Here is a 12824-nt window from a genome sequence, read left to right on the forward strand (position 1 = left end):
CGATTCTGGATGCACAACTCATATTTCTAATATGATGCAGGGATTCCTTTCAACCTGAACCATAAAGCCAAATGAAAATTTTGTCTTCATGGGAAATAGAGAGAAGGTTCCAGTGGAAGTAGTCGAGATTTATCGTTTAATCCTCGACACTGAATTTTATTTAGACTTGATGGATACTTTTTATGCACCTAGTATATCTAGGAATTTAGTTTCATTGTCTAAACTTGATGTTGTTGGATACTCTTTTAAATTTGGGACTGGATGTTTCAGTTTATATCAGCACACCTATTTGATTGGATCTGGTACTCTTTCTGATGGATTATATAGATTGAATCTTGATAATTTATATGCTAAACTCTTATGACCTCGCATCATAATGTTGACACTAAACGTAGTTTAGTGAATATGTTCTGCTTTCTTGTGGCACTAACGGTTGGGACATATTTCCAAAGAAAGGATGGAGAGATTAGTAAAGAATGAAATACTTCCAAGTTTAGATTTTACTGATCTGAATGTGTGTGGATTGTATTAAAGGCAAACAAACAAAACACACAAAGAAGGGAGCCACAAGCAGTACTCAGCTTCTTGAAATTATACACACTGATATTTGTGGACCTTTTGATATAAGTTCTTTCAATAAAGAAAGATATTTTATCACCTTTATTGATGATTTTTCACGTTATGGTTATGTCTATTTACTGCATGAAAAATTGCAAGTAGTGAATGCCTTGGAAGTTTATATAAATGAAGTGGAAAGACAATTAGACAGAAAGGTGAAAATTGTCAGGTTAGATAGAGGTGGTGAATATTATGGAAAGTGTGATGAAAGTGGACAACAGCCTGGTCCGTTTGCTAAGTTCCTTGAGAGACGTGGTATTTGTGCTCAATACACAATGCCTGGTACACCACAACAAAATGGTGTTTCAGAAAGGCGTAATCGAATCTTAATGGATATGGTTAGGAGCATTTTGCTTACCCTTCTTTTCGAACCAAGCCTTACGTTTCAGACAATCCTTTTAGAAATGTCCAGCTTTCTTGCAGAAATGACATTTTTCATTCTTTTTCTGAAGCTTAGTAGAGGACTCATTTATCTTCAGTGGTCCTTTACCCTTTCCATGTTTCTTGAAGCCTTTCTTTCTAGCTCTCTGATTGTTCACATAGTGTATGGAGTGGTTTCCATGATTCTTCAGTGTAGTTTCTTTCTGAACTAACATGTTATGCAATTCATGCATATTCCACTTATCTTTCATAGTGTTATAGTTCATCTGGAAAAGACCATACTCAGACGGTAAAGAGTTCAAAATGAACTACACAAGAAAATTATCATCTACTGCCATTCCAAGATTCTTAAGTTTTGCCGCAATATTAGTCATTTCAATGACATATTCGTGCATAGTACGAGAACCATCAAATTTCATGGTGATTAATGTACTCATTAATGTCCCGGGTAATTGAAACAAAATTTATCAGTAATCTGGAATTAAATAAAACTTAAAGATTTGATCACTTTGGTGATTAACAAATCTATCATATAAATAATTCTAGAAATTATATCATTAATTGAAATAAAATTCATCCATTATTTGGAATTAAATAAAACATAAAAATTTGATCACTTTGGTGATTACAAATCTATCATACAAATAATTCCAAAGTTTTAATTTAAAAATTAATACATAAAGCGGAAAAAATAATTTTTCATTCCTCACTTTTAATTAATTAATTAAACTTTAATTTAAATGTAAATTGAATTACATTATAACATAACGTGAATTATTGCAGAAAAAATTAACAATTAATTAATCTTTAATTTTAGGTGTAGGAAGGAATTCAATGTGTTTCATTAATTGAATTAAAAATTGATGACATAAGTTGCTGAGAATAATTCATACATGGGTTTATTAATTGAATTCTTTTCATACATGCATTTCATTATTTTATATTATAATATAATAAAATTTGAAAAAGGCTTTAATTAAATTTTAACAAAAACATTAATAAAATTGATGACTTGAAGTGCAGTAAAAAAAATTTGCTTCTTTTTCATGAAGAAAAAAATTGCTTAAGGTGCAGGGACGTCATCAACCACCCCAATCCCGAATTAGGTTTCAGATTCGTCAGTCTCCCTCTTCAACTCCAACGCCGCACCAAGCCGTTCAAGGAGACGACCACCGCGCCGCAACAGGCTTCAACCCCAATGCCACACCGCGCCGCCAAAGAGTTCATGAACTACGAACCATCGCGCCCTTCCACGAACCACCACACCCTAGCACGATCTCGTTCCTTTACGACGATCGACACAACGACGAGAAGGAACCGGTAAGTGGTTGTGGCGAAGATGCGGTTTCGCATAGAAAGGCAGCTTCAGGGCACCAACACAAGGTTGTGGTGGCGACTTGCATCCTTTACCATCGATGGAGATGGACAAGCGACGACGGAGAAAAACGTGAGCAACGGTGGCTTGCGATTTCGCGCTGGCAGCGACTCCGATAATTGGTTCGGGTACAGGGTGTTAACGCCGTTAATGGCGTTGGGTGCAGAAAGATTAGGGATCTGTTGTTGAGAAATGGAAACTTTGATCCATAAACCCTAATTTTAAAATTAGGATTCTTCAATTGGGATTAATTAAATTGAGAAAAGAATTAAGGTTTTAAAATTATGAAAAAAATATTGATGGAGAATCACACAATGAGCAACCTGCTTTGATACCACATGTAAATTAAAACATGATTATGAACGCATACATTTATGTTCACATATAGATCTTGTCACTTCATGATTCTTACACATATTCATTCAATCAAGAAGGAATAGACACTTACTTTTATCCATGAGTGATCCTATTTGAGTAGTTACTTTATCTCCTTTATCCCAATCTATGTCTTGGCAATTACTTTATTGTCACACACTTTCTTGTTGGCTAATAGCGAGACAAGGTTTATTTGCAGAGAGAGAACCCTCTTACTCTTAATTCTCAATCTCCATCAGTAGGTTTTCATTAGGTATCATCAGATATATATTTCTCACATTAACCAATGGAGCCTTTAATTCTATTATTATTATTAAATTATATTCGGATCCAAAACCCAAACTCTATGTCTTGTGAATCACTTTATAAAAATTAATTTATATAATTTCTTACACCAAAACCTCATAATTTTATCATTCTACTCCACATGATTCCTAGATAGTTGCCTATTTTAACTATTTTAATGATTTTTGTAAGTTAAAACTTAACTACACCGTTCTTACTATTATGTGCATTAATAAAGCACACTACCAACTCTTGTAGCATAATCGGTAAACAGTGTCAATCAATTCAGATTACTTGGCTCCAATTGTAACTCGTAAAAAAATATTATTACAAAGAATGAAGACATATCAGGTTCTATTTTTTAGCAAGCACCAATATTTCACTGTGAAGCATAAACATATCATATATGATTGTTTGCAAGTAATCCATAGATCTATTAAAAAATTGTTCAAAATAACATATATGGACATATTTTATCACCTGAAGTCCCTCCTTAGCTTTCCCTATCCTTTCATGGTCCAGACTATCAAATATATATATATATATATATATATATATATATATATCAATTTGGAAACTATAGACTTGTATCATAATATTTCAGCTCGATTGGATAAATGAATGGTTGTAATAGAAGGAAAATTTCACAAGTTTCAAATTTCACAAGTTGTAAGATAAAATACATAAAACCATAAAAACTAATTCTTACCAAACCATCACTGTTGTTGAATTCCAAAGAGTCCTTAATTTCTCTTGCCCTGCAACATCTCAAACTGTGAAAACAACATTCTTATACTGAACCTTCTCCACATTACAACCTGCAAAAAAGTAGAAATTTATAAGCCTTGAACAAAATACCTATAGTTAAGTTCTTTCTAATTTTTCTTCTACTAAACTGAAGTGTTATACTCTAACAAGATTTCTCTAGCCAATTCACATAAGTGCTAATAGATATTTGTCCATTTCCATTAATAAAAAGATTTCCATATGTAGAAATACAACTCCATACTTACTAAAAAATTCAAATAGACATAGAAACAAAAATATGTAGATAACTGTCAAGTAACTATTAGCATCCTTTGGGTATCAAGAATGAAATGGCTTAATTAGCTTATACCAAGAAATCTTCCTAAAATAATTAAATTATGTATTTATAATGAAACCCACCAATTGTAGGTATAGTAGATAAAACTTGTCCAATATGGAGACTGTACATTATGGTAGTTTTGTTAGCACATAAAGACCAAGCATCACCACCTAAACCAAGAAAATGTTTTAAAAAGTGTAAATACGAAACTCATCCAAAATTAAGAATAAATGATTAGAAGACGGATGAGGGCAGCACAAGCAAAATTGATGAAGAATTTCATCATCTTCCTTTGCTGATTAATCATGATGTTAATCATGATGATAACTGACACTATAAGAAATATTAATATTAGCCTCCCAAAAAACTCACACAAAGACAATGGAGACACTAAATGGTAATTAAAGTGAGTTTAGTGTCCCATTAGAACTTGACTCTAATCCAAAGGTGGCTAATGCATTAGCAGGAACTATAAGAGGACACATCTATTTGTAAGTTAGTGTCCCTTAAGCCTACATAAAGTAAAATAAATTATTTATTATTTAAACTATTATGTGGGTTTAGCCAACACAAGATAAACAAAAATATTAAAAATAATTAAGTTAGTATCACTTTGTGGGACGCTATAATGAATATAAAATTAAATAATTAAACTTAGTGTCGTATATCCACACTACGTGAACGGAATAATGAAAAAAATAAATATTTAGAGGTGGCTTAACCCACACATATATTAAAATAATAAATAAATTCAGATCATTCCAAATACATTTTTTAGACAAATATTTTATTATTTAATTTGATATTATTTAATTAATATCACCTACTAATTGATTAAAATTTATAATTAAATTTATAAAACCACCAAGTAAAAATTATACTAGTAAATTTTTTTAAAGTTACAATCCACTTTTTAATTATCCAATTTTCAACTTGAAATATGTGATTTCAATTACTAAGAGTTGCAATATTTTCCAACCGTCAATCAAAATCTCAATTTCAATTATTACATATGTAATTTTTTTTCAACCTCCAATCCAAAATTCAATTATAACACCTCAATTTATTTTGAAACAGTCCATCCAAATATCATTTTGCAATTAAATTGGAATTTTAAGTATAAACCTACAATGCTTCTTAATAAGCAATCTAAATTTAAATTTGTAATCAATATAGAAGTTCAATTATAACACCTACATTTGGGTTCAAGTTTCAAATCAAAGTGAATAACAATTGAATTTCAATGTACTTGCACAATCGATTTCCTAACACCTGCAATGCTTTTTAATATGCAATCCAAGTTTAAATTTGCAATCAATATGAAAGTTCAATTATAACACCTGCAATTGGTTTCTAGTTCAAAATCAAAGTGAATAATAATTGAATTTCTAACTCTTAGGGCCACATCTAGGTGATTTGAAGCCCCCACTGTGTTTTGGAATGTTATGTCCCTAGCCAAGAAGTTTCCACCTACCATAGCTGCACCACCAAAACAAGGGTAACTTCAAAATTAAATACACGAAAAGAATCAAAGAAGGGGAAAAAATGAAAAGCCAAGCATCTAACTAGACCCTAGGGTTGAGGTGTATTAACTTATTTATGTATTTTCAAGCCTTAAATTTTGTTGGTGAATACTTTTGATCTATCAGAACAGTAAAACTCAATCATAGTATGTTATAGTTTTTCCTCTAATAAATTATATACCAAGCCTGAAGTCTCTATCTAGATATACTCATTTTGCTCCTAGAAGCACATTTATATAAATAATGAATTTAATATTTAACCATGCAAAGTGGTTATAAATAGATTAAAGCAAGAGATAACATAAATAGAGTAGTATGATTGAATAGTTTCAAAAGTTGATATGAGATATGTTGTAGCATGTACGAAAGTTGGATTTTACTTACAAAATGATGAGCTAAAGGCATGAATTGATCACCAAATTTCCGAGCATAACAAGGGTGAACATGACTCGTTCCTGTTGAGGTGTCACCCTGTTGTTGCTCTATCGGCATAACTAATATTTGCTCCATGGACTTCATTTTATCTTCCAACATTGCACACTTTTGATTTGCTTGATTTTCCCTTTCATTTGCTTGCAAAACTTGTTGATGAAGTTATTCATTATGATATAAGTAATCACTGGAAGGAGCAAGTAATGAAGGTTGGGTCAGGCAAGACACTCCAGGGCGAATGTTGGTAGCCAAATCTGCAGTACCATAACATTGACCTCTACTCTTGACTCCAACAACATCCTTCCAGCATTGAAGTTTTGTTGCTGGATCAATCTGTTGGAGGTTGGAAGTTGATCCTTCAGAGTTGTTTGATTGGAGGGCTTTCAACCGCTCATGGTAGGTTTAATAGTGCATTGTGGAAATTGTAAGTGGGGCAATACAAAATTAGAAATATAAGTCATGTACACAAAATTAGAGCAATAACTTACGTAAGTCTGTCAGACACGACTATCTACCCAAAGCCTATTCTTCTTAGTGTGTGTGGCCATGAATAACTCATCGGATTGAACCGGTCGACCAAATTTACATTCCTGAAATAAATGGAAAAGTTACCAAAATTAGATATTATCTACTGAATTCATGCTTATGTAACGAATTATAGATACTTACTACGCCCAATGCAATGTCAAGGTGTGGTTTATGACCAATAGAGTGCAATGTCCCACATTGACTCAATGACCTATTCAAATTATTTTAGATTGATTTCTCTTTGAAATTTTTAGAATCCCAATAATTTAAGAGACCAATCCAGCTAGGTCTAGTCGCTTTCACCCTAGCTTTACCAAGCATATCACAGAGGCATTTTCTTCCCTTTGACTCATACACTTTTCTAATTTTCCACTCATCATGAGGGGTACAAATCACTTGAGTGTGTAAAAGAACATATTTAAATAAATTGTGATGATATTAATAAATGCTTAAATGGAAATGAGTAAAAATGTTATGTTAAGATCACCTTAAATTCAGTCCACCATTTAAGTTTAACTTCCTCTGGTGTTTCATCGTAGTGATGGTAAGGACCCCTAACCTATGACTTAATTGCATGTCGGAGTAGACAAAGATTGAACTGGATGGAATGTTGGAGTAGACAAAGATTGGAATGTTGGAGCCACAAGTGACAAGATTGGTATAATAGGGGAGGTACAAGGAGATGAGGATGATCTAAAATGGTGTGATAATGGAGGAAGTGAATAGGTGGAATGATGAATAGAATGCAAAGATATGGATCGATCAAGGTCAACATTGTCCTGCCACATTGCATTACGAAAGGATGAAGAGGTGTTTGAGGAAGAAGGGATGAAAGAAGAAGGGGTCGAAGAAGAAAACGGGGTGGAGGTAGAGGGCGTGAAGGATTGAGGAAAACGGGCTTGGGGTCATGGTCTAGAATAAGGGATGGACTCTAGTTCTATTGCAAGATGACCATGCATAGATTTGGGAACTCCACACTTAGCATGGTTATGTCTGATAACAGAACCATCCCTTCCTCTGGTTCTAGGCATTTTTCCTGCAAAAAAAATGTCATCATCAATTAAGTTGGGTACATTGTCATATTAGTTGTCAAATAATAAAAACAATATTATACATTAGTCATCAAGGTTTTCAAAGTCCCAATTGTTCATGTCATTGTCATCATATTCTTCATCATCTTGACTTGATTCATGAGTTCATCATCATCATCACATATTGTTTTGATAACATCATCATTGATGGGTTCAACAATTAATGTGTCAGTTAAGTCTTCTACTTCCTTAATTCTTGTAATTGGTAACAGATTAGGCATTTCATCAAGTTGATAAGGTAAATAATCTAGTATCTTATCAACTTCAACATGACCTTGGGGTTTTTTTGTGATTGCCACTCTCCAACCACAGAAGTTCCTACATATCTTTGGATAAGACACATAGTTAACTTGTCTTACTTTTTGTGGAAGAATGAAAGGATCGTAGGGAATATATCTTCTACTCATCTTGACTTCTACAATGTTATATTTTGAATGAACTTTGGTGCCTTTATTATTGGTTGGATCAAACAAATCACAAAAGAAAAGAGGAATCTTCTTACTCAAACCAAGATATTCTAATTCATAAATATGTTTGATGACACCAAAGAGATCATCTTGTCCTTTTTCTGTTACACCTTTTATATGCGCCCCAAAATTTATGATTTTCTTGCCTTCACTCCATGTGTTTGTAAGGAATTTGTACCCATTAACGAAGTACATGTTCCATGATGTTACAGATGAATTAGGACCCCAAGCTAATCCCATGTTTGGGTCAATCACCCCATTCCTCTTATCATAGACCTCTGAAATAGTCACATACATGCTTGTATGTAAATTGATTATACTAATTAATAAGAAGCACAAATTATATAAAACTTACATAGTTGTTAAACCATTCTGGAAAATGTTTATGTATACTCATTGAAGTCTCTTCGTTGTTGTTGGAGTGAACTTGTAAGAACAATCTTGAAATAAATAAGTGATCAATAATACAACTGCAATTTAAACGAATCAATACAAATTGTGTTGTGCTTAACTTACTCAAGTATCGGTTTGACTTCATTGCAATTGATGAGTATATGTACATGGGCATAATGATATTCATCTTCATTTAACCAATATTCTTTGCATGATCCACTTGGGCGACCGCATTTGTTGAGAATGGAAAATGTTGATTCAACTCCTTCATTTGAACTAGTTCGAGGACCATTTCTCAAACTTGTATTTGAAAACAAGCTTTCATGTTGAAAATAATGAAAACAGAAATAAGTTATTTCACGGTGTAAGTAGAATGCATATATTGGACCTTCTACCCTTGCCAAATTAGCCACTGATCGTTTTGCATCTCTCATCAACCTACACAACATGTCGAGTTTTAGGTATTGAACGATAAGTATGAACAATAAAATTGAGGATAGGATTGTTACCTTTCAAATGGATACATCCATCTGTATTGCACTGGACCACCAAGTATTGCCTTAGGAGGAAGATGAATAACCAGGTGTACCATTGAATCAAAGAAACCACGTGGGAAGATTCTTTCCAATTTACATAAAATGATGGATATATTTGCTTTCATTTGAATTAAATCATCCATCCTCAAAGTGTTACAACATAAATATCTGAAAAATTGACTTATTTAAGCTATCGCATTCCAGAAAAATTTTGGTAATGAACGAAAGGCAATTGGTAGTAAACATTCCATGAAAACATGACAATCATGACTTTTCATACCATGCATACTCCTTTTATCAATGTTTGCACACCTGGAAATGTTAGAGGCATATCCATTTGGCATCCTTAACTCTTTAATCCATTTATAAATTGATTTTACATCTTTTCTTGTGAAAGCGTAATTTGCCTTTGGCTTTCCTAACATCCCATTTCGTAACTGAACTAGTTCCAAGTCACCACGTCCACATAATTCAGCAACATCCATTCTTGCCTTGTGATTGTCCTTTGTTTTACCCTTGACATCCATCATAGTATTGAAGAAATTATCAAAAAAGTTTTTTTCAATGCGCATGATGTCAGGATTATGTCTTAGCAAATTGTGTTTCCAATATGGCAAATCCCAAAAGATCGATCTTTTTATCGAATTATGATATTCTCCATACCCTGGTAAGGTATCAAGCGGACCATCAATCACCATTGGAAAGTCTCGGATAAATTCCCTCAACTGCTCTCCATTCCTGAAATAAAGAAGCCCATCCAATTCAATCCTGTTTTTCATAAATCTATTATTACTTCTCCTAAATGGATGATCAGTAGGCAAGAATCTTCTATGACAGACAAACCAACTATTTTTACCACCATGTGGTAATGTAAAAGCTTTTGTGTCCTCCATACAATGAGGACATGCTAATTTCCCTTTGGTCCCCCATCCTGACAACATGCCATAAGCTGGAAAATCATTGATTGTCCATATGAAGCAAGCTCGCTTGATAAAGTTCTCTCTTGTGGAGATGTCATATGTCATTACACCTTCATTCCACAATTGGTTAAGATCATCAGTAAGAGGTTGTATGTAGACATCTATTTTTTTAGTTGGGTTACTTGGGCCAAGTATGAGACAAGTTAAAAACATGTATGTTTTGGTCATACACATTTCAGGGGGCAGATTATAAGGAGTAAGAAATATAGGCCAACAAGAATATGAGGATGTTGAAGCTTGGACATAAGGGGAAAACCCATCAGAACATAAACCAAGTCTCACATGTCGTGGGTCAATAGAAAAATCTAGATATATCTTATCAAAGTGCTTCCAAGCCTCCCCATCATATGGATGTCGGAGTATGCCATCCTTTTTGTTTTCAAAATGCCATCTTATTTGCTTAACAGATTCCATTGATGCATACAGTCTTTGTAATCTTGGAATGATTGGCAATTAAATCATTATCTTTATTGGAATTTTTTTGTATCTTCCATTGTCACCCTTAGGAGGAAAATACCGAGAAAGATGACAAAATTTGCATTCCGTTAAATAGTTGTCATCCTTGTAATACAACATGCACCCAACTTCACAACAATCAATTTTTTGGGCTTTCAACCCAAGACTTGACACAACCTTTTTGGTGTCGTAGTAGCTCCTTTGGTATGCAAATATCTTTGGGAGCTACATCAACCAACATTTTTATGAAATAGTCTAAATATTTTTCAGGTGTATGCCAATTTGTTCTAGCCGTTAGCAGTTTGATGGCTATTGATAATTTTGACTCAATGGCACCATCATAAATGGGTTCATTTGCTGCGGCTAACATATTATAAAACCTCTGGACTTCCGCATTAGGTGACTCTTCTACATATTCATCATTGTTGTCCATGTCACCATAATGACTTGTTATGTCTGCTTCTTGCATGTATGCATCATACACCATATTGGTCATTGAACAAACATTATCAATAACTTTTGTTCTTCCATGGCTACTACATGCATAACCAGCATTATCCTTACTTGACATCTCTTCTCCATGTTGAACTCATACTGTGTAGTTAGGTCTAAAACCATATTGTAGCAAGTGAGCCATGACATGTGATGGTGGAAGAATTTTCTCACAAACACACTTTATACAAGGACACCTTATCCCTTAATCTAAAGTATAAAAATCTTGATTCATCGCCTTTGAAATAAATTCAATCACTCCAGTAATGAATTGTTGGCTAAGTCTCCTTGAAGGATCAAGTCGTTCATACATCCAACTTCGATCCATTTTTCTACATATGGTGATGAAATTATCAGTCAATATACGAATTGCAGCATGACTTTATTGAGTTATTTCAAAACATGATTTGACTCATTAACTTAGTTGAGTCGCTATGATGTATAAAACCTTCACTGATTGGGTACAAGTTTAATTATGATACTCGTGTTTTCTGTATAGGCCAGACCTCAGACCTCGGCTGAAGAAGAGATCGGCATCAGATGTCGACATCGGACCTTGGTGGTCCAACAGTAATGATGGGCCACATAAGCTGGGCCCCACAAATAGTACGAGTTAACACTCAGATACCAAAAAGACCCAAGTCACAAGGAGATCATGCATGGGGTGTGTATAGTACATTCGGGTACGACACAAGCAAGTGTTCTCTGGAGGCGCTAAGGCCTGTTAGAGTTAGGGTTTCTAGGAAAAGAATGCATGCATGACACGTGAATACTTAGGACACCTACAAAATAGATGATGCCACAACGCTGGTACATGAGTAAGTACCCTGGCGGCTATGTTGTTAGAAAGATTGCACTCCAAAATAGGCAAGTCTTGTGTCGCGGCTGCGCTAAGCTTGTGCAACGCGTCACAAGATGCCTCACCAGTGAACCCTAATTCCACTTAAGGAAAGAACCTTGATGGATAGGGAAGTTGATCTAATATAACCTATATAAAGGGTGGTAAGAACCCTAGAAAAGGTATGCCGTTTCTAAGACTGAAACTACTTTACATATTTAGTGTTTCTAGCCCATACTGACTTGATCGTCGGAGTGCAATCAACAGGTAGGGCCCCTTCTGTTTCAACGGAGCTACTCTCAGCTACCCAAGGAGAGAGTGGAAACCCCCAAGAGAAAGGAGGAGCCACCATCTGCCTTTGAAGTCAACGACGGCTGAGTCAACCGGCGAGAACATTTTCTAATACCCCAAGTAATATAGTGTTACACAATTACCATATAGCTTAGTTAATCTTTAGATAATTATATTAATATATAAAAATATCTCAAGTTTATATGTATCACAAGTTAAGGCTACATTAAAAGATAAAGAAATACACACACCTCACTCTACAGGTGGTGAATAGTTAAATTACTCTACAGGTGGTGAATAGTTAAATTATTGGGTATTCAGAATGGACCAAGTTTATTTGGTAAAGGTGGTGCAACATTGAAAATGTGGTGCAAATAGTGAAATGGTTGGGCTAGCGGAATGGGTTCATATTTGGTTGACAAAAGGTGGTGCAGATATTAAAGATGCGAGTGGCGGATAGTGAAATTTTTTGGCCAGTAAAATGAGCTCAGACTTATTTGGTAAAGGTAGTGCGGTATTAAAAGTGTGGTGAAACAGTGAAATTGGTAGGAGTGAATATATATAATACAAATAGAACTCACTCCCAGGTAACAAAAGCCACGTGTCACTCATAGAAAATTCACCTAGAAAAAATTCAAAACAAAAATTTACCACATATAGCAAATCTTTACCAATC

At 34.2% G+C, this 12824-nt stretch overlaps 1 pseudogene; it reads right to left on the reverse strand.

Annotated features, from left to right (window-relative positions):
* Window positions 1-8674: 8674 nt before the first annotated feature.
* Window positions 8675-11389, reverse strand: LOC150029553 (uncharacterized; annotated as a pseudogene).
* Between the last annotated feature and the right edge of the window lie 1435 nt (window positions 11390-12824).

The sequence above is a fragment of the Phaseolus vulgaris genome, chromosome 1 (genome assembly GCF_051622355.1).
Source record: "Phaseolus vulgaris cultivar YP4 chromosome 1, ASM5162235v1, whole genome shotgun sequence".
Classification (NCBI taxonomy): domain Eukaryota; kingdom Viridiplantae; phylum Streptophyta; class Magnoliopsida; order Fabales; family Fabaceae; genus Phaseolus; species Phaseolus vulgaris.